The 26,908-nt window shown below is 43.7% G+C and overlaps 1 long non-coding RNA gene across 1 annotated transcript; it reads right to left on the reverse strand.

Moving 5' to 3' along the window:
- Positions 1-812: 812 nt before the first annotated feature.
- LOC140904997 (uncharacterized) lies at positions 813-26,521 on the reverse strand. The gene is made up of 3 exons (XR_012156698.1): positions 26,446-26,521; positions 25,942-26,208; positions 813-844 (listed from the first exon to the last, which is right to left on the reverse strand). It is a non-coding gene; the product is annotated as an uncharacterized lncRNA (long non-coding RNA).
- Between the last annotated feature and the right edge of the window lie 387 nt (positions 26,522-26,908).

Below are 26,908 nucleotides of genomic sequence, written 5' to 3' on the forward strand. Positions count from 1 at the left end.
TCCCCAGCCCCATCCAGAGCCTGCACCCCCAGCCGGAGTCCTCACCCCGCCCCGCACCCCACTCCCCCGCCCCAGCCCAGAGCCCCCTCCCGCCTCCTGAACTCCTCATTTCTGGCCTCACCCCGGAGCCCTCCCCCCCTCCCGCACCCAACCCCAATTTTTTGAGCATTCATGGCCTGCCATGCAATTTCTATTCCCAGATGTGGCCCTTGGGCCAAAAAGTTTGCTCACCCCTGTACTAGAGGTTTGTAAACTTCAGTGAACCTGGGCTGCATTTCAGGGTTATAACACTCAAAGCAAGAGGAGTTAAGTCAGTCTAGTTAAGTGAACTTGCAGAGGGTGGGAGGGGCACCGGCAGCTAGAGCCGAACAAAAAACGTTTCATCCTAAATTTGTTTCAGTGACAAACATTTTTGAATTCGTGTGGGTGCTGCTGAATTGTTTGTGTCAGGCAAAACAAAACAAATTCTGAAAAAGTCAGAATGCTTCATTTCAACATTTCTGATTTTTGCTTCAAAACAATTTTTTTATTTAGAAATTTGCTTCAAATTTATTAAAAACATTTAAACATTAAATGCTTGAAACAGAAATTATTTGGATTGAACAAAGCGCTTTGTTCGACCCCAAATGACATTTTTCAAACCTTTTCAATTTGCTGAAAACGTTAATCAAATTTGTTTTCAGTTTGACCCAGAGTGAAATTTAATTTTTTTGGAATAGTCAGAGAATAGAAAAATCCTTTCTTCACACAGCTTTGTAGTGGCAGCCTTACCTGACTGATATTTCTTCTTCTAAGTGTTGAAACGTTTTATTTCACTGAGATCAGGTACAGTGGGGTTTGGTTTCTAGCAATAAAGACAAAAATTAAGAAGCGTGTCACATACGGTACTCAGCCATGAAATCTTGTAGATGTTTCTTTAAGAAAATTTAATCATCAGCGGATAACATTGCAGGTACAAAGCACTTGTTTACATTGTCAGCCACCTACTTCCAAGAGTGAAATCTTAAATGAAGTGGATCTAAATCATGGAGAGCAGCAGTTACTTGATGAACAATCAATATATCATTTTTGCAGAAAGCAAGAGTACAAAAATCACAGCATTTGATTTTTCTGTAGTTGTTGTCATTATCATCATGGGTGTTGATTCAGTTGGAATGAAAACACAAAACAGAAATATTTATAGACCATGAAAAGAGTTTCCCCAGAAAAATGTACTGAGAGAGGGAAAAGGGGGGTAAGGAAAGGAGACATTTGGACAGTTTCATGTTATGATTAGTAATCATCTGTTCGAGGGAAGTGCACAGTGTGTACGAACCAGCCAGGGGCAGGTTTGGAAAGAGCATCAGTTTCTAATGCAAGAATAGAGGAACAGAGATCAGGCTGAAAGTCAGGCATGAGCACTTTTGGGTGCCTAATTTATGTGCACAGATACCAGGTATATGCTTGCAAATTGGGTATTGTGCACAGGTGGCCAATCAGATAACTGGCCATATACATACAGAAATACTTGATTTACATGCTTGCATTATGGATATGCATGCACAAATGAGATATGTATAAAAGTATGTGAGAAAACAATCAACTGAAACTAAGAATCTGGTCCAATGAGTATTAGATAAAGATACAGACAAGAATTATCACAAACTAAGGGTCCCGTTTGGTGGCACGCTAGGAATCAGCTACATCTTGTTACTCGAGCTAATGTGAAACTGCTGTTGAAATAGTTCTGTGAATTATTAACGTTAAATATCTATTACATGACTTTCAAAATACGCTCCTGCCAGCCCCTCCTGCCTCTCCCCCCTAAAAATCATTAAGAAATTAAGGGCTGGCCTTGTGATTAAGGCACGGGGGCTAAGACTGAAGGGAACTAGGTTCAAATCCAGGTGTCAAAGACTTCCTGTGTGACCTCAGGCAAGTTGATAGTTTCCTCACTCTGAGGGGATGGCTACACTTGCAGATGTAGAGTGCTTTGAGTTAAACCAGCCTTCGTAGACTGCAGAAGGGAAAGCGCTGCAATCTGTCCACACTGACAGCTACAAGCGCACTGGCGTGGCCACATTAGCAGCTCTTGCAACGGCCACAGAGAGCAGTGCACTGTGGTAGCTATCCCAGCATGCAAGTGGCTGCAGCATGCTTTTCAAATGGGGATGGGGTGGGGTGGAGTGGAGTGTGACAGGGAGTGTGTTGTGTGTATGTGGGGGGAGAGAGAGTGGGTTTTTTTTGGGGGGGGTGAGAGCATGCCAGCATGCTGTAAGTTCAGACAGCAGCAGACACCCCTGCTGCCTGCCTGCGCCTCTCTCTCTCTCTCTCTCACACACACAGCATTCCACAGTAATGGTTGCTTTGTCTATGAGCAGATAAGCATGCCGGCTGTCAGGAATGGAGCTTTCAAAGGGCACATCCGCATTCCTGCAACAATTCCAAAACAATGAGAAGAGTGGCCACTTGACTTAAGGGGATTATGGGATGTTTCTGGAGGCTGATCATAGTGCAGTCATGCAACACCTCATTCACACTGACGCCTGGGAGTTTCAGCCAAGGCGCAACAAGTGTTAATCTTCTCGCCAAGGTGGACTACCAGGAGGACTCTAGCCGTGGAATCGGAGCACTCTACGTGCCTTGCCAGTGTGGATAGGTAGTGAGCTAGGGCACCCGGGGCTGCTTTAATGTGCTCTAACTCACAAGTGTAGCCAAGCCCTGAGCCTCCACTCTCCATCTGTAACATGGAGATAACAGTACTTACTTTGTTTGTTTTATCTATTTAGATTGCAAGCTCTTCAGCACAGGGACTGTTTGTCACTCTGTGTTGGTCAGGGTGGACGGCCTTGTGTAACAAGGACAAGTGCAGAGCCCTGCACTTAGGACAGAAGAATCCCATGCACCACTACAGGCTGGGGACCGACTGGTTAAACGACAGTTCTGCGGAAAAGGACCTGGGGGTTACAGTGGACAAGAAGCTGGATATGAGTCAACAGTGTCCCCTTGTTGCCAAGAAGGCTAACACTATATTGGGCTGCATTAGTCGGAGCATTGCCAGCAGATCGAGGGAAGTGATTATTCCCCTCTATTCGGCACTGGTGAGGCTACACCTGGAGTATTGTGTCCAGTTTTGGGCCCCCCACTACAGAAAGGATGTGAACAAATTGGAGAGAGTCCAGCGGAGGGCAACGAAAATGATTGGGGGCTGGGGCACATGACTTATGAGGAGAGGCTGGGGGAACTGGGCTTGTTTAGTCTGCAGAAGAGAAGAGTGAGGGGGGATTTGATAGCTGCCTTAAACTACCTGAATGGGGGGCGGGTTTCCAAAGAGGATGGAGCTGGGCTGTTCTCAGTGATGGCAGAACAAGGAGCAATGGTCTCAAGTTGCAGCTGGGGAGGACTAAGCTGGATATTAGGAAAAACTATTTCACTAGGAGGATGGTGAAGCACTGGAATGGGTTACCTAGGGAGGTGGTGGAATCTCCATCCTTAAGAGGTTTTTAAAGCCTGCCTTGACAAAAGCCCTGGCTGGGATGATTTAGTTGGAGTTGGTCCTGCTTTGAGCAGGGTGTTGGTCTAGATGACCTTCTGAGGTCTCTTCCAACCCTGATATTCTATGATTATAACTGGGCCTCAATCTGAGTTGGGCTCTTTTTATCATAACTACAAACTACAAACAGTGTTAATAATAGTATATATGAGTCAGTATCATGTCATTTAATGTTGTTTGTCACTTATTCCAGTAGTAACAAAGGTTCCTAAAACTCAGTGCAGTTTGCTCTAGGTACACTGTGCCTTCACACCCAAAACATTAAAAGCAAGGAAATGCTAAGATCAGGGAGAGGCCTTCCCTGTACCTCACCAGCCAGGCATCATATTAAACATTGTCAAAGAGACACCTGGGCCCGTCATAGAAATATGTCTAATACTTCCAAGAGATACAGACTGCAGTCACCACATTCACTTAATTCATCCTGTAACTTGAACCTATGCTAGTACTCATCCCCCCACCCCCCAACCACCCAGTGTGTGTCTTACATCTCTAAAAGGGCAACATATATCACAGGAGTGAATCTGGAATATAACCGCTGAATGAGGCCAGCTAAAAGTGTAGGGCTGATGTTCAAGACCATTAACACTAATGAAAATGCACATTTTTCATTGGAGTCTAATAGCCTGCCACCAAATAGGGCAACTGCTGTGCGATGTTTATACAAAAAAATGGCTAATCACAACCTTTATTGTGCTCTTGGCTACAGCCAGCTTTTAAGCATTTGCAGCTATGCTGGATTATTTTAAATCACTGAATTGTTACTTAGTGAAAAAGAAAATATTATTCATGGTAGACACTATATGGCATTACATCCTGATTCCATTTCTTCAGTGTTTATGAAGGAGATTTATTATCATTTTGCACTTCCCTGATGACTTTTATTCTCCCTTTTCTGGGGAACTTCTTATTCTATTTATAAAATTGTCGAGGAATTAAGTAGCTAGGATTATAAAAATATATTTCTAAAAAGTACAATCAGATATGATCCTGAAAAACCTTACTAACAGAACTTGCTCTTATTCATGCAAGAAATCCTACTGACTGATGTTAATTTGACTACTCACATGAGGATGGATTTGCAGGCTTGGGAACATTATTTGTATGTAAATTTAGCTGGTAAGGAAGTGACTACTGAGAGGCCAATCCTGCAAAAGAGCTTACTCATTCAGGCAGTTCCATTGAAATCAATGGAGCTACTCCTCTGTGTGGGAGCTGCAGGAGTAGGGTCTAATTTTCCATTTCAGAAGGTTTCATACTTTCTAAAGGGGATGTCTACACAGCAACCAGACACCCCTGTCTGGCCCATGCCAGCTGACTTGGGCTCGTGGGGCTCGGGTTGTGGGACTGTTTCATTGCTGTGTATTCATCTGTGCTCGGGCTGGAGCTCAGGCCCTGGGACCCAGATCCTGGGCTCTGAAACCTTGTGAGGGTCTCGGTGCCCTAGCTTCAGCCCAAGCCCAGAAGTCTACATGGCAACGAAACAGCCCCGTAGCCTGAGCCCTGCAAGCCTGAGTTGGCTGGCCCAGGCAAGCTGCAGTTTTTTCTTTGCTGCGTAGAGATACTCTAAATTTCCACCAGTAGAAAAAGCAGAGTTACTGGCCTGATTCTAAGCAGCTGTAAATCAGTGTAGCTACACCTGAGCCTACTATTCCACCTGAGCCTACTATATCTAATACGATGTAGGTCTGTATTTCACGGTGAATGGGATTATGTGGTAATCTCTTTCTGTATGACTGTTTCCCTCAGTTCTGCATACTTCAATACAGGAAAGACTAACAATAATTCAAGAGAAAAGCCCTTTCTGATTAGGGAGCTGGAGGGATAGCTCTCATGAGGAAAGAGTAAAAGAAGAAAATATGTCTAATGTGGCAAAATAAAGGAGGTGGGGGAAACACGACAACTGTCTACAAATATATGACCTGTATGAGCAACAGGGATGAAAAGGGATTGGTTAAGGTGCTAACAGAAGAGGTAACTAGAAATAATGGAACTGAATATAAAAAAGAAAATTAAACTGACTGTCAGGACAATACACAACCCATCCACATGCCTTGCAATACAGGGCTGTGCCTTTAAAGCACAGTTCAGTCCTAAGGCAGAGATAAAGAATAGCAGAAAGAAAGAAAAAGTAATGCTTATTAGTTCTGAGAAATTCAAGGCAGCTCTTCAGGTTAGTATTATTATTTGCATTATCTTAGCATCCAGGAGCCCCAGTCATAGACCAGAACCCCTATGCGCTGTACAAACACAGAACAAAAAACAGCCCCTACCCCCAAAAAGCGTACAATCTACCACCTGCTCTGCACTACAAAGTTAAGTTGAAATAAGTTGCCTTGTGTCAACTGACCTGTGCATGTGTCTACACTCAAATTTGTACCTGGTTGATGTAAGCACCTTGCTATAATAAAACCACCTCCCCAATTGGCGTGGAGCCAAAGTCCACCTCCTGATGTTGAGGCAGTGCGAGTATCGACACCGCATGAACTGTGTTGACCCTAACAGTGCTCCAGCAGCTGTCCTGCAATGCAACAGTGACTGCTCTGGTCCCAGTTGTAAACTCCATTGCCCAAGAGTCATGGAGACCAGCCGAAGCCATTCTCCCCCCATCCCCTTTAAACGCCTTACATGGTTTTGAAATGCCTTTTCCTGGTTGCCCACCTTGGTGAGCGCACTTAACAACTCACCCTTGTTGTGTGCAACTGCCCCACCTACCAGGCCGGCCCCACGCACTAGATGCGCTCCTGCCTGGGGTGAACAGGAAGCATTGGACATCCTGGGCCTATAGGAAGAAGAGGCTGCACGAGCACCGCTATGGACCAGCTGTAGAAACGTGGACATTTATGAACATGGGGGGATGCAAGCAATGGGTTATGAAAAGGATCACCAGCCGTGCCGCATGAAGGAGAAGGAACTTCGCTAAGCATACCACAAGGCCAGGCAGGCCAAAAATAGATCTGGTGCTGAGCCTCAGACCTGCTGCTTTTACAATGAACTAAATGCTGTACTTGGTGGAGACCCCCATCAGCAGCCCCAGACCACCAGGAATACCTCGGAGGAGATCGAGACAGAGGCCCCTGCTGTGACTAGTGAGGAGGAGAAGGAGGGAGCCATGGTGGAGGGAGCAGCCATTCTGTGAGCCGGGACGTGTTCAAGACTCCACCACAATCTAGCCAGTCCCTCCAGGTGAGCACGGCTGAACCCAGTGAAGGGAAATGGACCTTGGATGTATGTTTCCTTACAATGTTAAATTTAAAGATGGGGCCTCACCCAGCTCCAAGTTAAGACACAGGTATCAACTTTTCATTGTTTTACTCGTACGAGAAGAGGTTGCAGTCCAACAAACAGAGATAGTGTTGGCATCTGCTTTTCATTCGCCAGTTGGCTCAGGCAGGGAGAGGGGGCACATGGAGCCATTTGGGGTGTTTCATCAAGGTATCTCAGGAGGATACAAGAAACTTTCATGGAGAGATACAGTAATCCCCTCCCCAAAGTTTTCTAGGGGTCGCAGCCTTATTTCTTCCTCTGCAGCAGGACACTTTCCCCCTCCACTCCACAATGAGTTCGGCTGGGATCGTTGCAGGAAACAGGCTGGTGGCCTATGGGCCCAGGTATGGCAGTAGTAGCTGTGCTTTCTGTGCCTTTACTACTCTCAGGCGTGAGAAGTCAGCTAAAATCGTGGCCCCCGGTGCAAAACGACACTAGAACGCTGCGCCATTGCCCAATACTCGTACCCATGCAATAGGAACTAAAAAAATTAGTTTGTTCATACATCTGAAAATTCTTCTCGCCCGTGGGGTCATACTCACCATGCCTGCAGCTGGAGCGTGGTGCTGTCCCAAGGTGCACCGAAGCTGAAGTATCAATAACATTTTCTTATTAAAAGTGTGTATGGGAATAAAGGGAGGGAGTTTTGAAACTTATCTTTCCCTTTCCTTTGGGTCTGTAAATCCAACGATACAGCTGTCAGTTTCTATCAATAGCAGCTGCCGTTGCGGCTTTGAGGGGTGCCTCCTCCACACCCCGGAGCGTCTGACCCTGATGAGAAGGAGAAGAAAGTGGACTAGGGAGGACATGCTCGGCAAGATCTTGCAAGCCAGTGCTGCCTCAGACTGTGAGCAGAGAGCCTGGATGTTCAATACAGCAGAAAGCATGGAGAAGGAAAGAGTAGACAGGAGAAAGTCCCAGCAGGAAAAGGAGAAGGAGATGCACCAGGACATAATGGGTTTTCTCAGGCAGCAAATCAATATGCTACAGATCCTGGTTCACCTAAAGATAAAAAAAATCCCAGACTTCTCACCCTTTTAGTCCTTGAAGAACTCCATGATCATACCTCCCAACAAAACATGTGGCATCACGGGCTGCATCCTTACTCCTAGCTCTCCAGGCCAGGGGATACAAGGGAAACCACAGGTTCACACATATAGTGACCTGCGGGAATCATGGTTGCTCCGTCTGTAGTCACAACTCCACTTTGAGCTCTTGTACTAGCCCTTGCCTTTTTCTGTTCCAAGTCAGCAGAGAGCTGCTCCACATCCACACTGGGGCAGCTTTTCCCCCTTTGCCTCACAGATATTATGTAGGACACAACAGGCAGCTGTAATCCTTGGGATATTTTTGTCACTGAGATTCAGTCTAGTGAGTAACCCACCTGAGCATCCCTTCAATCTACCAAAAGCAATTTGACTGTCATTCTGCACCTGCTGAGCCAGTAGCTGAAGCTTTCCTTGGTGCTGTCAAGATGGCCGATGTACAGCTTCACGAGGCAGGGGAGCAAGCAGTAGGCCGGGTCCCCCAGAATCACTATTGGCTTTTCAGTACCACCAATGGTAATCTGTAGATCAGGAATGAATGTTCCTGCTTGCAGCTTTCTGAACAGTTCTGTGTTCCTAATGATGAAAGTGTCGTGACTAGCCCATATTAATATTGGTGAAGTGCCCCTCAGTCAGCAGCTGTCACTCTTCGGCCGCCCAGCTCTGAAAGCAGCAGCGCAGAAGTAAGGGTGTCATGGTATGGTATGGCATTGCCACCCTTACTTCTGCCCTGCTGCTGGTGGGGCGCTACCTTCAGAGCTGGGTGCCTGGCCAACAGCTACAACTCTCCAGCCACCCAGCTCTGAAGGCAGTGCAGAAGTCAGGGTGGCAATACCCCGATCCCCCTAAAATAACCTTGCAACCCCCCTGCAATTCCCTTTTGGGTCAGGATCCCCAGTTTGAGAAACACTGGTCTGCACCATGAAATCTGTATAGTATAGGGTAAAAGCACACAAAATACCAGATTTCACAGTCCATGATGTGTTTTTTATGGCCTTAAGTATAGGTATGGCCTCAGTATGAGACAAGAGACAACAGGTGGATACAAACAGGTGGGCAAGTACAAAGAAACAGTGAGACACTATTGGTCAGCACGATAGGCAGTGGTCTCAGCACACCAGGAACCTAACCATTGTCAAGTTTTTGTAGCCTCATGGCAAAGGAGAGTTTTAAAGAGGGTGTTGAAGGATTTAAGTTAGGGCTGTCAAGCGATTAAAAAAAATTAATTGCGATTAACCGCGCAATTAACCCTGCTGTTATACAATAATAGAATACCATTTATTTAAAATATTTTTGGATGTTTTCCACATTTTCAAATATATTGATTTCAATTTAAATGCAGAATACAAAGTGTGCAGTGCTCACTTCATATTTATTTATTATAAATATTTGCACTGTAAAATAAAAATATTTTTCAATTCACTTAATACAAGTACTGTAGTGCAATCTCTTTATTATGAAAGTTGATTGTAGAATTATGCACAAAAAAACCTGCATTCAAAATCAAAACTATGTCAAACTTTAGAGCCTACAAGTCCACTCAGTCCTACTTTTTGTGCAGCCAATTGTGAAGAGAAACAAGTTTGTTTTACTCACTTGGGATGTGTAAGACCCTTGGGTCAAGTCCCTCTGCCTGAGGGTAAGAAGGAATTTGTATTAGGAATTGCTACTGCTCAGGTGAGTGGGCTATCAGATATTCTGATAAGGGGCTCCCTCAGTTTCTCCTGTTAAAGCTGTTCTATTTTGGATAACTAATTAAAAAAAAAGTCATTAGAGCAGGGGGAGTGAATCCTGGGTCTTCCACCTCCCAGGAGAATGCTGTACCTACCAGGTGACAGAGTCATTGTGCCAGAAGGAAGACATGCATGGGAATGACTCTGTAAACTGGTGGCTAGCGCATTCACATGGGAGACCCAATTACCTTTCTAAAATTATTTATACACAATGGAACAGCTTTGACAGGAGAGACTGAGGGAGCCCATCTCAGAATATCTCACTGTCCACTGATTAGGGCACTCACCTGAGAGGTGGCAGAGCCCAGTTCATATCTTCTCTCAAGTCCCCTCTCCACCTGAGTGGGAACTTGAACCTGGGGTCTTCTACATCCCAGGTGAGTGCTTGAACCAGTGACTAAGAGTTATGAGGGATCTCATTGCCATTTTCCACAACCACCACCCAGCTAAAAATTATGAGGGAAGTCCTTCTCCTCTCCCCCTGCTGCTGGCATTTTGCATGAGCTCACCTACGCAAAGGAAGGAACGCCCATCTTCCCCTGGGTTCATGCATTGCTCTGAAGCTTAGGTGCCTGGATGCCTGGCCTGGGGCTGCAGTGCCCATGCTCAGAAGTGGAAACTCAGGCGCAGAGGGAATTTCATTGCACAAATTTAGGCACTGAGTGATTTTAGTGCCTACAGGCTTTGGCGACAGCTGAGTGGGGACTTAGAATCCCAGTGGGGTCTAATTCTGGAATTTAGGTGCCAAAAGTGGCAGTTTGGTGCCTAAGTCCTTATGTGACTCCAGCCCAGCGTGGCTTCCAGAGGTCAAGATTCTGTTCGGTGCTCGAAGGTATTGTAGATGTTACAGAGAACCTGGCATTCCCCTAGGCCAGGGCAAAATAGAGGGGCAATTACCTTGCTAGTTACTAAACATGACTTGGTGCCTTCGGTACCAGATTAGCCATGGAAACAAACTGCTAACATGAAATGGGATAGTGTAGAGAGCACAAATTAAAAAAAGATAGTTTTGAGTTAGAGGGAGGAATATCTTGGATATCTTTATTTTTCATGTAGGATCACAGCCAGAATCTTTTTAGGGTGCTTGCCCACAAATACCTAAGGGGAACAGAAGCTATACCAAAAAGGGATGAAGATTTGTTGGTAGAATATTCAGACTATTATAACTTGTATTTATAGTCTTCATAGTCATGTTAGGCCTGCTACTAGTAACACATAACCTAGTACAACCTGCCACAGGTCAGGTGCTCTGTGACTAAACCAGAACCCCACCCTTCTCTGAGCAGCGAAGGGTATGCCAGACATCCGTTGGAATGAAAAACACTATCCACAAAGGAGTAACCATCTGCTGCTGCTGCTGCCGCCGCCTTCCAGCTAGTGCTTGGCTGAACAAAGGCTAGGGGAGAAAACCCTGGACCAAATCTGCTGTGGAGAAAATAGCAACTCAGCTCTGTTCTCTGGCATCTTCTGCAGGTATACTGGCTTCCAAACATTTTGATCTTCAAGCCTTTGGGCCTGGTCAGTACCACTAAGGGGAAGGGCAGGCTTTAGTCTTAAGGGAAGCCTCTGCCTCCATATTTTTTTCTACTTAGGGTATGCGCCAGAGTTTCAGGTACAATGGTCGCCTTCTTCAAACTTGCTTGTTGGAATGTGAAGACAATGTACGTTGGTATATCAGATGATCTGGAGATGAGGTCAGTGGCCCTAGGATGTCCACCATCATTGACAAAGAACTGGAGAAGCTTGACACTGACACAACTACTCTCTCTGAAACCTGACCAGCTGACACAGGCTCTCTACACGAGATGCATTATACCAGTGGTTTCCAAACTTGTTCCGCCGCTTGTGCGGGAAAAGCCCCTGCCGGGCCGGGCCGGTTTGTTTACCTGCCGCGTCCGCAAATTTGGCTGATTGCGGCTCCCAGTGGCCGCCGTTCGCTGCTCCAGGCCAATAGGGGCTGCTGGAAGCGGTGGCCAGTACGTCCCTCGGCCCGCTCCGCCTCCAGCAGCCCCCATTGGCCTGGAGCAGTGAACCATGGCCACTGGGAGCCGCGATCGGCTGAATCTGCGGACGCAGCAGGTAAACAAACCGGCCCGGCCCGCCAGAGGCTTTCCCTGCACAAGTGGCAGAACAAATTTGGGAACCACTGCATTACACCCTTTTCTATCCTGGGAAAAGCAAACCTCTGCAAACCTGCAGTGGGTTTTGCAGTAAAAAGAAACCCATTAGCACCCAGGGTCGAATGACATGGTGCAACATCAGAAAGTATAAGATCAGTAAGAATGTCTATCACAGGTGGCTTTGCCAAAAACATCAGTACATATGCCCCAACGCTTTCCTGCGTCATTGAAGAGAAGGACTTGTTCTATCAGCAACTTCAGACTGACCAAGAGCACATTACAACAACAAGGCGATGTGCTCAATCACACTGCCTTGACCTGAGTAGCAAGAAGATTCAAACATCCTTTGAGAATGGCAAGCTAAGAGGTATGTATGAAGGAATCAAGAAAGCAACAGGTCCTTCAGCCAAGATGTCTTAGTGGAGACATCACCATTGACAGAGGCAAACAGATGCAATGTTGGGTGGAACACGATCACAAATTCTATTCCATAAAACCACTGTTTCTGAAGTAGTGCTAAATGCTCTGACCAGACTCCAGACTATGGAAGAGCTTGATACTGAACCATCTATAAATGAGCTTGAAAAGGCAATCACCTCCCAATCACCAGGAAAAGTCCACAGGAAAAGATGGAATCCAGCTAAGGTACGGAAACAAGGAGGATAGTTGTGCTTAAACATCTGCACAATGTCTTGTTGGCCTGCTGGAGGGAGGGAGGGGTACCACAAGACATGAAAGTTGCCAGCATCATAACTATAAAAACAAAGGAGATCGGAGTGATTCCAACAACTACAGAGGAGTTTCTGTCCTTAGCGTTGCCTGCAAGGCATTTGTACACAAGTCATTCTTAAAGACTGCAAGTTCTTGCTGAACATGCATATCCAGACAGTCAGTGAGGCTTCCACACTGGTAGATCAATAATTGACATGGTCTTCACATTAAAGCAATTGCAAGAAAAATGTCAAGAAAAAAGAAAACCTGCCTACATGGGTTTCATAGATCTTACAAAGGCTTATGACCTGGTCAGCAGAAAGGGCCTTTTTCAGTTGCTAAAGAGAATTGGTTGCCCTCACAATCCTCCTCAGTCTGATATGATCCTTGCATGATGCCATGAAGACTACAGTCCAGTATAAAGGTATTCAATCTGCTCGCTTTGAAATATGCAGTGGTGTCAAACAGCTATGTGTTTTGGCACCAACACTCTTTGGCCTGTTAATCTCTCTGCTGCTTCATCATGCTTTCTCATCTAGCACCAAGGGTGTACATCTCCATACAGAATCAGAGGGAAAATTCTTCAGAATTGCACGTCTAAAAGCAAAAAGAACTTTTTGCTGACGGCACAGTGCTTGTTGCACACAGTGAAGAGGAACTCCAGCAACTTTGCTGTGCTTTGCGCTAGTTTGTGATGAATTTGGACTAACCATCAGTCTAAAGAAGAAAACGATTACGGCACAAGGTGTGTTGACTACACCAGATGTTTAGTAGCTAGCACTACTCTAGAAATTGTGCACAAGTTCTGTTATTTAGGATCAATGGTATTGATAAGTTATCACTAGATGATGAACTTGATTTTTACACAGGAAAGGCAGCCACCACATTCGGCCAATTGACCTGGTGAACGTAGGATATCAGGAAGCCGATACTGAACAAACAACAAGATATGGGTCTACCAAACGTTTATTTTGAACATGCTGCTCTATGGTGGCAAGCCCTGTGCCACCTACAGCAGACATGGCAGAGGGTTAAACATCTTCCACACTTCCTGTCTTTGCTGTGTTCTAAATATCAAGTGTGAAACCAAAGTTCCTGACAACAAAGAACTTGATAAACTTGAAGTGTAATCACTATTCTCAAACATAGTGATCCGTTGGCTTGGTCATCTTCACCAGATGGATGCATTCCAAAGGATATTCTGTATGAAGAACTTGTGAATGCTCCAAGGCTCCTAAACTGACCTAGGCCCACATTCAAGGGCGTTTGTAAGAAGGACTGGAAAACTTTCGAATTCTAAACTCTAAGATGGGAAGATACAGCTAGCAACAGGTTATACTGGAAGGCTGTGCTGTACCAGGAAGTCAGTAGGTTGAAGAGAGGTGGTTGAAACAGAGAAAATTGCAGCAGGCCTCAATTGCTCGTAGTGCGCTGGCTTCATCTTCTGGCCCTGAGCTTTATGCCTGCACTATCCATGGCAAGGGCTGTTTCTTGAGATTTGGACTTCTTAGCCACTCGTGATGCTGCAGCACAACACACAGTATCTGAACTGCTTTGGCACTTTTGAGATGGATGGTTGCCATTCCATTCCAGTCTGGACTCTCAGTCATGGCAAGTTGGTGCAAATCTTTGATCTGTAGCACCATTCTGGTGTGAATGTGGTGGGTCTGGGAATTTATTTCAAGATTACGTAAAGTTAAGTATTAAATGGGATCCAGAGTACAGTGAAAAAGGCTAAAACTAAAACCTTACTACATCTTCTCCTGATAGTGGCTGTGTTATTTTGAGAGTATCTAGCTAACAAGATGGCTATATTTAATTTGAATCTTGGTAGTGCAAATTATTAATGGATATTCTGCTCATTTGGAACACTGTCTATAGGGTGTTTATTTGTAAATATTTGTCAAATATTTGGAAGGATAGGTCCATTCCTTGTCAGAAAAAGAAGTTGCTGACTATCATGTTTTTCATGCTGAAGTTTTAATTTCCTCATGCCAAAAGCAGAAAAAGAACCTGTGCTAAAAGTATCATTCTAATATTAGTGGCAGCATATCTTTTTAATGAAATCAACTTGATCTCTTTCTTTACAAATTCTATTAGATTATCCTCTGGTCTAGTAGCTAACATTTCGGCCAACATCTTCCAAACTTGCTTGCCATGTGCATTCTTTGTCCAGCTGGTAGGTCAGCCACAAAGGTGTAGTGGCTGAACAAACCCAAGAGCAAATGAATAGACAGGAGTCAGTTCTGCAGTCACTGGCACGCTTCACATTACCGCATGATAAAGGACAAAACTGTAGTGGCCGGTTGAATCTCTCTGAATGGGGAGGTCTCATGTCCTCCACTGATAACCCATTGGAGGCAGTGCATATCTGCTTGTAGTATTTTAATGTGAGGTTTGGCAAAGGTACTGTTGGTTCAGGTTATAACTTTGGCTTTTGTTACTGGACTTCTGACCACTGAAAATGTACAGTCATTTCTGGGGTGCTGGGAAGCACATATGCCTAAAGAACACTAGGGTCCCCCTGTTCATGCCCTTCCTTCATGGGCCATGGGGAGAACAGGATTACCTACACTAATCTCAACATGCTCATAACGCTAGCAGCTTTGCATTTAAAAAATTACTATCATGATGTCTCATGTTTCAGGGGTTCAGCTGGTTGCCTGCAGGGATTAGGAAGAAATCCCTCATTTTCCCCCAATGCACAATGGTGTATTAGGTGTGGGGTGGTGTTCACCTTCCTCTGATGCATTGGAGATTGGCCACAGTTGGAGATGGGACACCAGATGGGGTGGACCAGTGCTCTGAGGTAGTGCAGAGAATCCTTTTTCTGAGATGCCTGACTGTTGTGTCTTGGTCACTTGCTGAGGGACCAACCCATTGCCAGATCTGGGGTTGGGATTAGCCCACTAATCAATTCCCTGCCATTGCAGGGGGCACCATTATTGGTGGCCCTGTGGTGTCTCCTGTTCTCTGCCTGTGGCATGCTACAGTTTAGTCTCCTGAGGACTGAAATGCTTTAGTCTAATTAAAGTCATTGGGCTCAATTTAGGGGGATTTGGGTGAAATTTAATGGCCTTTGATGTACAGGAGTTCAGAGTAGATCAGAGATTCTCAATGAGAGGTACATACCCCCAGCTTTCTTGAGTGTGTGGTGAGCCTTCTAATACAGTATTTATAGTCTATAAATGTATAGTCATGACAGAGGTGCGGCCAGGCCACATTTGAGTGGCATTGTGGTCCTGCCTGCAACGTTGCAACACCACTCACTCAAATTTGGCCCTCTCTCTTGACTATTTATTTGTGACCCTGTGAATGAATGGCTTTGTGAACAGGCACAAAGGGTAACAATTGCTGAAATTGAGAAACATTTCCCTGAAAAGTTGTGGATATCAAGGTACATGCTTTTAAAAGGCTACCTAATACAACAAATGCATTAGCAATGCTAGGTGTCAGTGTCCTTCTCACTCTTGCGAGGGGAAAGGTTACAAGTAAAAAAATGGATAAGGTAGGATGTGATTCACAAAGGTTGTCTTGGTGGACCCCTGGACTAGATGATCTAATGGTCCCTTCTGGCCTTAAACTCAGTGAAATTTGTGAAATGCTGGAGTTACCCATTAGTCCTGAACTAATGGGTAAACCATTTTTACCACTGCATGATATACAGAGAATGACTTGTTTGAGCCACTCAGTTCAGTTCTAGTGGTTATCAGGAATGGGTACATGGGAAGCCTGTTAGCAGGTGAAGTAGAATCCTTCCCCCCCCCCAATACAGATTGCCAAATAAGTGATATTGGCCTCAGCAAAGGGAAATCAATATAGTAAGCGAAGACCCTCTGATTAATTTGACTGCTACTAAGGTTCCTATTTAGTATGTTTAAAAATGGGGACTACTAAAATCTGCTGTGGACTTTGCCAAATAAATATTCCTTTTCAGAGTCAATTGTGTGTGTCCTGTGGCAATGATTCTGCTCATGGGTTCAGTAAAGGTATTTAATGTAATGAACTGGAGATATATATAGGGGTATTAGAGATTCTAGTCCATTAAATTAATATAATTTCACTAGTTCAAGGACAAACATTTGATACTGATCATTGGTTACAAAGGGATTTTTTCATTTTTGCAAATTAGTGTCAGTCACATTTCCTGCATGTTTAGCTTCACCATAATTTACTCTTCATAGCCTACTTTGTGCACCCGAGCTTTGTACAGGTAGTATTCTTTGATCATTAGGGGTCTTGAAAAAAGTGTGTTATACTCATTATAAGGACTAAGTACTTTAGCTGATTCAGAATTATGTTACTCTAACTAAATGCTCAGCGTTGGAGTCTTTGGCTGAAAAAAAAACTATTTAATGTTCAAATTAACAATTTATCTTATTGTAATCATCTTCCTCCAACCTCTAGTGGTGGCTTTGCAGGTGGGTGTGGTTTGAGAGAGAGCTTGGGGAATGGAACTTGTGACAAAGTGTTCTTGTGAATGGAGCTGCCTGTGGCCAGCTCTAGATAAGGGCTTCGGCTGCATTGAATTGTGTTGGATTTTTTTAGACAATGTAGTTTCACCTCATTCTTTAGGACATTCACGATGCTAGAGTATGAATGGAGACCTATTGCTAGAACCTTTCATCAGTGCTTCCTACTGACGTGATTCTCATGGTATGGTAGGTGTGTGACTGGAGAAAGTTTGTCTTGGCACTGTCATTCAGAGTTTTGGTTGTTTTTTTAAATACAAACTTGAAACTCTGAACATTTTCATAGAATCATAGACTTTCAGGTCAAAAGGTCACTTTATGATCGTCTAGTTTGACCTCCTGCACAACCCAGGCCACAGAATCTCACCCACCCACTCCTGTAACAAACCTCTAACCTATGTCTGAGCTATTGAAGTTCTCAAATTGTGGTTTAAAGACTTCGAGGTGCAGAGAATCCTCCAGGAAGTGACCCGTGCCCCACGTTGCAGAGGAAGGCGAAAAACCCCCAGGGCCTCTGCCAATCTGCCCTGGAGGCAAATTCCTTCCTGACCCCATATATGGCGATCAGCTAAACCCTGAGCATGTGAACAAGACTAACCAGCCAGACACCCAGGAAAGAATTCTCTGTAGTAACTCAGATCCCATCCCATCTAACATCCCATCACAGGCCATTGGGCATATCTACCGCTAATAGTTGAAGATCAATTAATTGCCAGAATTAGGCTATCCCATCATACCATCCCCTCCATAAACTTATCAAGCTTAGTCTTGAAGCCAGATATGTCTTTTGCCCCCACTGCTTCCCTTGGAAGGCTGTTCCAGAACTTCACTCCTCTGATGGTTAGAAACCTTAGTCTAATTTCAAGTCTAAACTTCCTGGTGGCCAGTTTATATCCATTTGTTCTTGTGTCCACGTTGGTAATAACCTTAAATAATTCTTCTCTCTCCGTGATATTTATCCCTCTGATATATTTATAGAGAGCAATCATATCTCCTCAGCTTTCTTTTGGTTAGGCTTAACAAGCCAAGCTTTTTGAGTCTCCTTTCATAAGACAGATTTTCCATTCCTTGGATCATCTCTGTACCTGTTCCAGTTTGAATTCATCTTTGTCATAAATATAAAGGGAAGGGTAAACACCTTTAAAATCCCTCCTGGCCAGAGGAAAAATCCTCTCACCTGTAAAGGGTTAAGAAGCTAAAGGTAACCTCGCTGGCACCTGACCAAAATGACCAATGAGGAGACAAGATACTTTCAAAAGCTGGGAGGAGGGAGAGAAACAAAGGATCTGTGTCTGTCGGTATGCTGCTTTTGCCGGGGATAGAACAGGAATGGAGTCTTAGAACTTTTAGTAAGTAATCTAGCTAGGTATGCGTTAGATTATGATTTCTTTAAATGGCTGAGAAAAGAACTGTGCTGACTAGCATGACTATTTCTGTCTGTGTGTCTTTTTTGTAACTTAAGGTTTTGCCTAGAGGGATTCTCTATGTTTTGAATCTAATTACCCTGTAAGGTATCTACCATCCTGATTTTACAGGGGTGATTCCTTTACTTCTATTTACTTCTATTTCTATTAAAAGTCTTCTTGTAAGAAAACTGAATGCTTTTTCATTGTTCTCAGATCCAAGGGTTTGGGTCTGTGGTCACCTATGCAAATTGGTGAGGATTTTTACCAAAACTTTCCCAGGAAGTGGGGTGCAAGGGTTGGGAGGATTTTGGGGGGAAAGACACGTCCAAACTGCGTTTCCCAGTAAACCCAGTTAGAGTTTGGTGGTGGCAGTGGATATTCCAAGGACAAAGGATAAAATTAATTTGTACCTTGGGGAAGTTTTAACCTAAGCTGGTAAAAGTAAGCTTAGGAGATTTTCATGCAGGTCCCCACATCTGTACCCTAGAGTTCAGAGTGGGGGAGGAACCTTGACAATCTTTCTTAAACATGAGAGACTGAAACTGCACACAATATTCCAGATGAGGTCTCACCAGTGCCTTATATAACGGTAATAACACCTCCTTATCTCTACGGGAAATACCTCGCCCGATGTATCCCAAGACCGCATTAGCTTTTTTCACAGCCATATCACATTGGCAGCTCATAGTCATCCTGTGATCAACCAATACTCTGAGGTCCTCCTCCTCCTCCGTTACTTCCAAGTGATGCGTCCACAGTTTATAACAAAAAATCTTGTTATTAATCCCTAAAGGCATGACCTTGCACTTTTCACTATTAAATTTCATCCTATTACTATTACTCCAGTTTACAAGGTCATCCAGATCTTCCTGTTTGATACCCCAGTCCTTCTCTGTATTGGCAATACCTCCCAGCTTTGTGTCATCCGCAAACTTTATTAGCACATTCCCATGTTTTGTGCCAAGGTCAGTAATGAAAAGATTAAATAAGATTGGTCCCAAAACTGATCCCTGAGGAACTCCACTGGTAACCTCCCTCCAGCCTGACAGTTCACCTTTCAGTGTGACACGTTGTAGTCTCCCCTTTAACCAGCTTATGTAAGCTTATGTTTTCCTATAAGGATAAATTCAGCCCTGCGCACACAGGCAAAAGAGGGGTACAGAAATGCTGCCCATTGTGACCTTTTCGGGAGGACTCTATCTAGCCAGGAAAGGCAGTGCTCCTCTTTGGGGCTGGGTGCTTTAGAGCACACTTTGCTACTCCTCTGAGTAGAAGCAAAGTATGCTCCTAGCATGTCCTTGCTTTATGGTATGTGGAAACTGGCTCTTTAACCTGCAGATTTTGGCCAGTGCAGGGTCCATTGATCTTTCCTATTGGCCTGAGTGAATTATTGAGAGATTTAACCCTCCTAATACCATTCGTGCTGAGTAGGACAGTGTGGTGGGGGATGCTCCCTAGCAATCTATTCCCCTCTGCCCTTATGCCCCTCAGGGCTGGATTTAGTCTATAGTTTTATACAGCAGACTATGTTGATTTCTTCCATTTTTTGGAAGGTCGTCTTCTTACCCCTCGCATTGTTTTAATTTCTTTTAGACCAGTGTTTGGAGCACTCTTCTGGGACATGAAAGAGCCAGGTTCAATTTCCCCCTTTGTTTGATGGGAAGAAAGGAATTGAAAAGGGGTTTCCCACCTCTCAGGAGGGTGCTCTAACCACTTGGCGACAGGATATTTTGATGTGGGACTGCCTCAACCTCTCCTGTTGAAGCTGTTCCACTGTAGGTGCATGGTTGGATAGTCATTGGGCCAGAAAGAGAGTGGGAATGACTCTAGAGCCAGATGTTTAGCGCACTCACCTGGGAGGTGCGAAACCTAGATCCACTTCCCCACTCCAGTGACCACCACCATTTCTTGCAAGAAACACATTAGGCCCCCACCTCTGGTACAGAGGTTTATGACTGAGAATCCTTGCCAGAGATAGGCCCATGCTTCAGGGAGGCACCTAAATGCCTAACTCTGAGAGAGGGGCAAGGCTTAGGACACACCTATCTCCTCAACATCTCCCCTTAGCTATCTTAGGCAGCTCCCTGCTCAACGTGCTGGCTTAGGCACTTCTCTCTCTCCATGCATTGTACAGGATGGTAGGCAGCTAAGTCAGGCTTTGTGAATCCCAGCGATTTTCTAGGTGCCCAAAAGGTAGGTGATGCAACACCTAAATCCTTTTGTGAATTTACCCCTTGTTACAAGGATGGTTGCACAGTTATTAGTTCTAATGTTTGGGGACTGAATGGCTCGGGAGATTTACTGGTTCAAATACAGCCCAGGTCAGTAATGACCAGAACTTGCTACCAGTTGATGGCTCTTTCAGTTTATTCCTCTATAAAAAGACATATGATGACCAGAGCTTTTTGTTCAGGGAAAATGCTTACCTGGTCCCATTTCTAATAAAAAGTTATAAACATCATCAAATTGCAGAATAAAGGAAACAAATTTGATTTTTCCTGCTGGAGCTTTCTGATGCTGAGGCGAATCTGCTCAGGTGTTGAATTATTGATGAAGTTTTATAAATCTTCCTGTATTGCCTGTGATATGATAAACATGACTCCACCCCAGCTTTTCATCCTCACTACTGGCCATATTTTATCCTCAGTGATTCGTAGGCAGCAGCTACTGATCTCCCTGGGATCCTTACCCCTGAATCCCTGGGTAACAGTCAGGTCTGTTTTATCATTGTACTGACTAGTTGAACATGAAAGCCCACATGTAACTAATCTGTTATTGTCAGCACAAAGGTGCTAAATGTGGGTTCTCTTTCTACCCCTTTTTAAAAGGACAGGTTATTTTAGGACTCACTCCTGTTCCGGTCAGTTCCATGAGAGTTTACCATTGGTTTCAATGGGAGCAGACCCTTAAATAATATCTAGCTTTTATATAATGCCTAATTTAACAATTAGTCATGTATAATAATTATACCACAAGCAAAGCCAAATGAAATCCAAAACCTTTATGATTAGTGTTATTCACTGAAGAATATCAGGGGCTCCCTTATTTACTTTAGATCAATTACACAAAAGAGAGTTAAAGTGACTTACGGCAACCTTATTATACAAGCTTGCCAGCAAATAAACAACCTCCAGTCTCCTCAGCAGTACAGAATAGTTCCACTAGCGTAAGTTGGTTTCTCATAGATTCAGTTTCTCTCAATCTACCTCCCTTTGATACTGCTGTATTATTCAAAGCAGAAAGCACATTGGACTATCACCTAATTCTCCTTCCTCAGACAATACTGCTCCTGAAACCAAGACCATAGGTTCTTACTAGTTGCTTGATCTGCAGCCCCGACTTAAGAGAGTAGTCTCAATAATGTCAGTGTCCCATTGGCCTCTTTACTCAAAGCCAGATTCTGACTATCCCATATCAGGTGTGCGTTAAAGGTGACGCCAGGAGTTCCTCCTCCTGGTGCCGCTGCTCAGGAGCTGGTCAGAATCCCATTGAGCAGCATAAGCCTTACTCCCCGTTGCTATCATCATTATTTTCAGCTGTCTAAAAACGGACCAGGAGGGAAGAATGTGGGGCTAGTTTTGCCCCTGCCTTTCCAATAGCCAGTTCTGTTGGCTGGCAGGAGGAATGCCACACTCTCTCTAGGGAGATTATGGATGACTCAGCCAGAATTCTTCCTGGAGATCCCATTTACAATGTCGCTTCTGGACATGTCTCCAGCACATCTGAGGGCAACTAGAGCAGAATCTCTCCATCATAGCTTAATCCTTCCTCAGGCAAAAGTCACATTAGACAGGGAAGCTAATGATCCAACCAGCGGACTAAATTCAATGATGAATCCTGGTCATGTGCCACCTGAGGCACATAGCGCAAACGCTAAGAAGATGATCTGTGCTTTTGATTGGGGTCCATCTTAATTCTATATATTCTAACATAAATCAAGAGTAGCGGGGGTGACTAGATGAGGCAGACTCAGAGTAGATGGGAGGGAGACCCAGGCCTAGATTTTCAGAGATGCACTCCTATTTGTAGTTGCGCTTCACGAATTGCGGTTGTACCAAGTGCAACCTCAAGTATTTAGGCCACAGTAGATTAGATGAGAAGAATGCATGTGGGTAGAGCGGATGACTGAGTCCAGCTAGAGTGAGGTTGGGGAACACAGCTGGGTCAAGCCTGAGGCCAAGATATTAAGAGAGAACTGGCTGGTCAAGCCCATGGATGGTTGAGTCCTTTCCTTATTGTCTTGTCTTGGAAGAGCCAAGAATAAATTCAAAATTAAACTATTAGTTAAACCTAGGAAATATTGTAGGAAACGAGTGTTGAAATTTTAGGCAAACACTTAGACATAAACCTAAAAACAAGAGCATAAAGAGGTCTGAGGCACCAGGCCTCCATCTAACCTCTGTGCCTTGAATGGAAGTTTCCTGTGTGCTATTTCTGCACCTCATTTTATTGCTCAGGGAGGCAATAAGAGCTGGCAGGAAAGAGCAGTTACGCTTATATGTGAATGTCTTATTGTTTTACAGTTATCATTGAAGGTCTCACTCTCCTGGGTGGTTTAACAAATTGCAGGATAGCAAGGAGATGGAAGGTTAGGAGGCAATTTGTATTTCAGTTTAATTAAACCTGGAAGATGATGCACCTGGAAATAGCCAGTGCACACTGGCTGAAGAGTAGCCTGGAGATAAAGAGCAGAAAAAAACATAGTAAATGCTATATTGGAACAGACTCTGGGTCTGTCTGGGTTATCCCGTGTCTTGCAATGTGAGGGCAGATAGTTCCTGAGGTTTTTTTATAGGCTTCTTAAGAGTAATTTTCCAGAGCCTGGAATGGAATCCACATCTCATGACTGACTCTCCATGGGTTGTCTCTTTTAAGATGCCAGAATCTGAAATAAATCCTGAAGTCCAATCACCCTTGATTTTTTTTACTTGAGTATGAAAGCTAGATGACAAATTCCATTCTAATGTCACGCTGCACTTTGATCGCTTCACTTCCTAGCCCAGATTAAAAGTTATTGTACTAATCATATTCATGTGTTTCAGGATACGTCCCTATTAGTCCTTTCTCTTCATGCTTCCATTAGGTTTAGTGTGTTTTTTCTAGCTTACCAAGAGACCATAAATACTCTACAGAAGCTGTACATGATGACAGCTTGCTGTATTAGGCAGCCTTGTCATTCATCTTATTCACGGTTTGCCTCGGATCCATTTTAGAAGCTAATTCTGAGTCCTGCTTGCTCTTTTAGTTAATTAAAATCCAGGAGATCTTGTAATTTTTTCCAGCAAAACTTTTGAAAGGTCTATTAATACCAGTTGTGGGTAATGGATGTTGGGAGTAGACACCTATTTATACAGCAGTAAAGCGGGGGCGTCTTTGGAGCTATACCATAAGCCATGTTTTAGTATATGTGCATATTTCAATGCAGCAAAAATATAGCAACTATTCAGCATTCAAAGGTACATGAGTGTAGAGATGTAATGGACTGAGTTTAAAAAGTCTAGGAATAGCTCACCCTCTGTAATAAAGATGTGATACACAGGGGTGCTAGGAAGACACTAGACTTTATTTTCTGGTCCCAATCATCCAGCCTGGGTCAGGGTTACAAAGCTTAATGCACAGAGTAGTCTACCTCTCCTTTAGCCGCTGTGAGTGAATATCTCCACTACTCTACTCATCCCTATTCCTTCATTCCAGTCGCCAGAACTGCTGTTCAGAACTGTCCCCAGACAGCAGAGTGAAATTGACTTGTATCTTATTAGTTTCACTGCTGTTCAAAGGATGCTGAATAGCACCAGCAAACACTACAAAGACTGGTTGGTTTTCACTCTTTTGCAACTTGGGAAAGCTCTGAGCACAAAAACAGCAACCCTGGAACTGTCCATCAGACACCACAATATAGGTTACATTAGGCTCATATTTGGAAGGTTGTAGTCACTACACTTTTTTTTTTAAATATAAAAGCTTACATTTTGCAGCAGCTAATGCCACTCACATGGGAAAATTGTTAAACTCATCATAGGCGAGTGGCTTTTTCAAGCCCTGTTTATCCACCACAATGCATACCAGCAATTTCACAGGTTACTATCGCAAGCTTAGATATAGGAAGTACATTACTAAAAAGAGTACAATTGCAATACTAAGAGAACTGAATACTAATAAAATATTATCTGATAAACTGACACTAAAGTCAAGTGATGGAAACATTTAATTTTTATATGGGATATTGGAGATCTGCTCTAATAAGTATTGTGTCAAGATCAGAATGGAATAATTAAAGAAATGTCTGTATAAGGCACTATAAATAATAGCAAGTGTGACGTTGTCTAATTAAAATATGAACATGCAAATCATTATTGCTATCACTGTTATATAATTGCAACAAATCTTATACAAAGTGTAACACAATGCCAGAAAGGGTTAAGCATCCTGCAGGCTAATTAACCCAGAGTCGACCTGTGGAAACATGTTAGAAAGGGTAATTAGGGCCATTCCCTAGTAAATAGGATAGAACTTTGAAATGCAAACCTATGTTGTTAGAAGTAATATTACTTGTATGTGTGTATTCATAAATGTTAGCCATGTAAATAGACAGCTATTGATTCAAAGATCAAAAGGGAATATTAACATTTAGATGAATCTTGGGTGCAGTAATGTCATTGTCTATATGTCTCTTTAAAGTTTGTGATAAACTGCTTAATGGATAAATTATACTATGTTAATCCATGTAGTTAATTACCAGTGAGGTTTAGGAAACAGAAGATTACATCAAAAGCCTATTGTTCACCCAGGACTGCAATCCTGTCATCTCAGATCTGCTTAAGCTTCATCAGGGGAAGTTTGAGTCGCAAGATTGAGATCCCAGTCCTAAACTGGAACATCCTGAACATGATATTGGACATTGGACTATAACCTATGGACTAAATTTTAAAAGAACTCTTTGCAACTACAAAGCTCACCATCTCTGCTATGAATCCGAACCTCAAGAATTGAGCTCATGTCTGTAAGCCAACCCCCACAAAAGCCAATCTTTTAATCAACTCTCTCTCTTTTCTTTTTTAATAAATTTTAGTTTTGTTAATAAGAATAGGCTATAAGCATGTATTTAGGTAATACATGGAATATTCATTATCTGGGAAGTAATGTGTCCAATCCTTTGGGACTGGAAGAACTTTTTTGTATGATGAATATGATTTTCAGTAATCTTCATCATTTTTGACTTAGGTGTCTAGGTGGAGGCCTGAGACTGGGTTACTTTAAGGGAACTGTGTTGTTGGCTTCTGGGCAACCAGTGAGGTAATTTAGAAGCTGTTTTGTGCTGGCTTGGTAATTCTAAGTATTGGAATATCCACCAGCTTTGAGGATTGTCTGCCCCATTTGTTGCAGTTCACCCTAATTGAGTGATCTCAGTTGGCTCCCCTGGGGAATCCAGTCACAGCAAGTAGTACTTGAAATCATTCACAGGTAGGCTATTTATAAAATACTAACCTTTTTACATTTTTGGGGAGCTATTGGCATTTGTTTTCAAATGTCATGTGCAGAGCACTGCTGAAGGGTCTTACAGAGAAACTGTATTGCTGGATGGAAATAAGAGAGACACTGTAGCTAGGTTTGCAGGATGGAGAAAATCTGATAATGTTGTACTCCTACCACTTACCAGAGTCTCATGTGTGCAGAATAATGGCTCAGTGAGGCATATTGCCAGCTCTGTCTCAGAAGTGCTAGATACCAGAGGCCAAGAGTTAATCTCCTTTCCCAGAAGCTCCACACACTCAAAGATTCCAAGAAAGCTTTCTCTATTGCATGCTAAACCGTAGTCTCTTTCTTCAGTCTTTTTTTACTTTCTCCAATATAGGAATTTATTTTCCTGTGTTCTTCAGGCAGGGCATTATCTTAGTAGGATTCTGGGCTGAGAGGGTATCATCTGTTGAGGGAAGAGATTACAATGAGCAACAGTGTAGCTTTCATTAGATTTGACATTGCAGAAATGCCCATTATGCAGAAATGCGCATCGCAGACATGGGCATTAAATTTTCTTTTTCATAGCCCAGCTAGACTGGCCTGACATTCAGGAGTTGGAGCCCTGACAACACAACAGTAATACTGATGTCTTTTATGATTATAGATTTGGACGGCTAAAATTAGGCATCCAGGTTTGTACCTCTATAAAATGTTGACTAAAATGTCCAAACACCCAGCTCTGCTTCCATATGTTAGACGCAACATCATGTGATATCACTGCTGAAACTTACGCACATGACAGAGTTAAGGACTGACGCCAAATGCTCATCTCATACACTAACTCTTCTCTACAAAATTAAGTACCTTGCACTTACACTCACTTTTAAGCCCTGTCACTTACTACTGGGTGGTGCCACCTTCTGGCTATTCTGGGGATTCGCTCCATTCAGCACCCCTCTTTCTTCTCTTTAACCAGTGCTGCCTCTCCTCCTGCTTACAGGGTAGCAGTACGGCTGCTTCGTGACTCAGCCCTCCAGCCAGATCACACTGTGATTTCCCCTTTCGGGGGAGTCTTTCAAAGTTTTTCTGCACAAGTAGCACTAGGCAGTCCTCATGCCTGTTGCCCTGACTAGATCGTTCCCATGGCGACGTAGGCAGTCTTC

This window comes from Lepidochelys kempii, chromosome 1 (genome assembly GCF_965140265.1).
Source record: "Lepidochelys kempii isolate rLepKem1 chromosome 1, rLepKem1.hap2, whole genome shotgun sequence".
NCBI classification, from domain to species: domain Eukaryota; kingdom Metazoa; phylum Chordata; order Testudines; family Cheloniidae; genus Lepidochelys; species Lepidochelys kempii.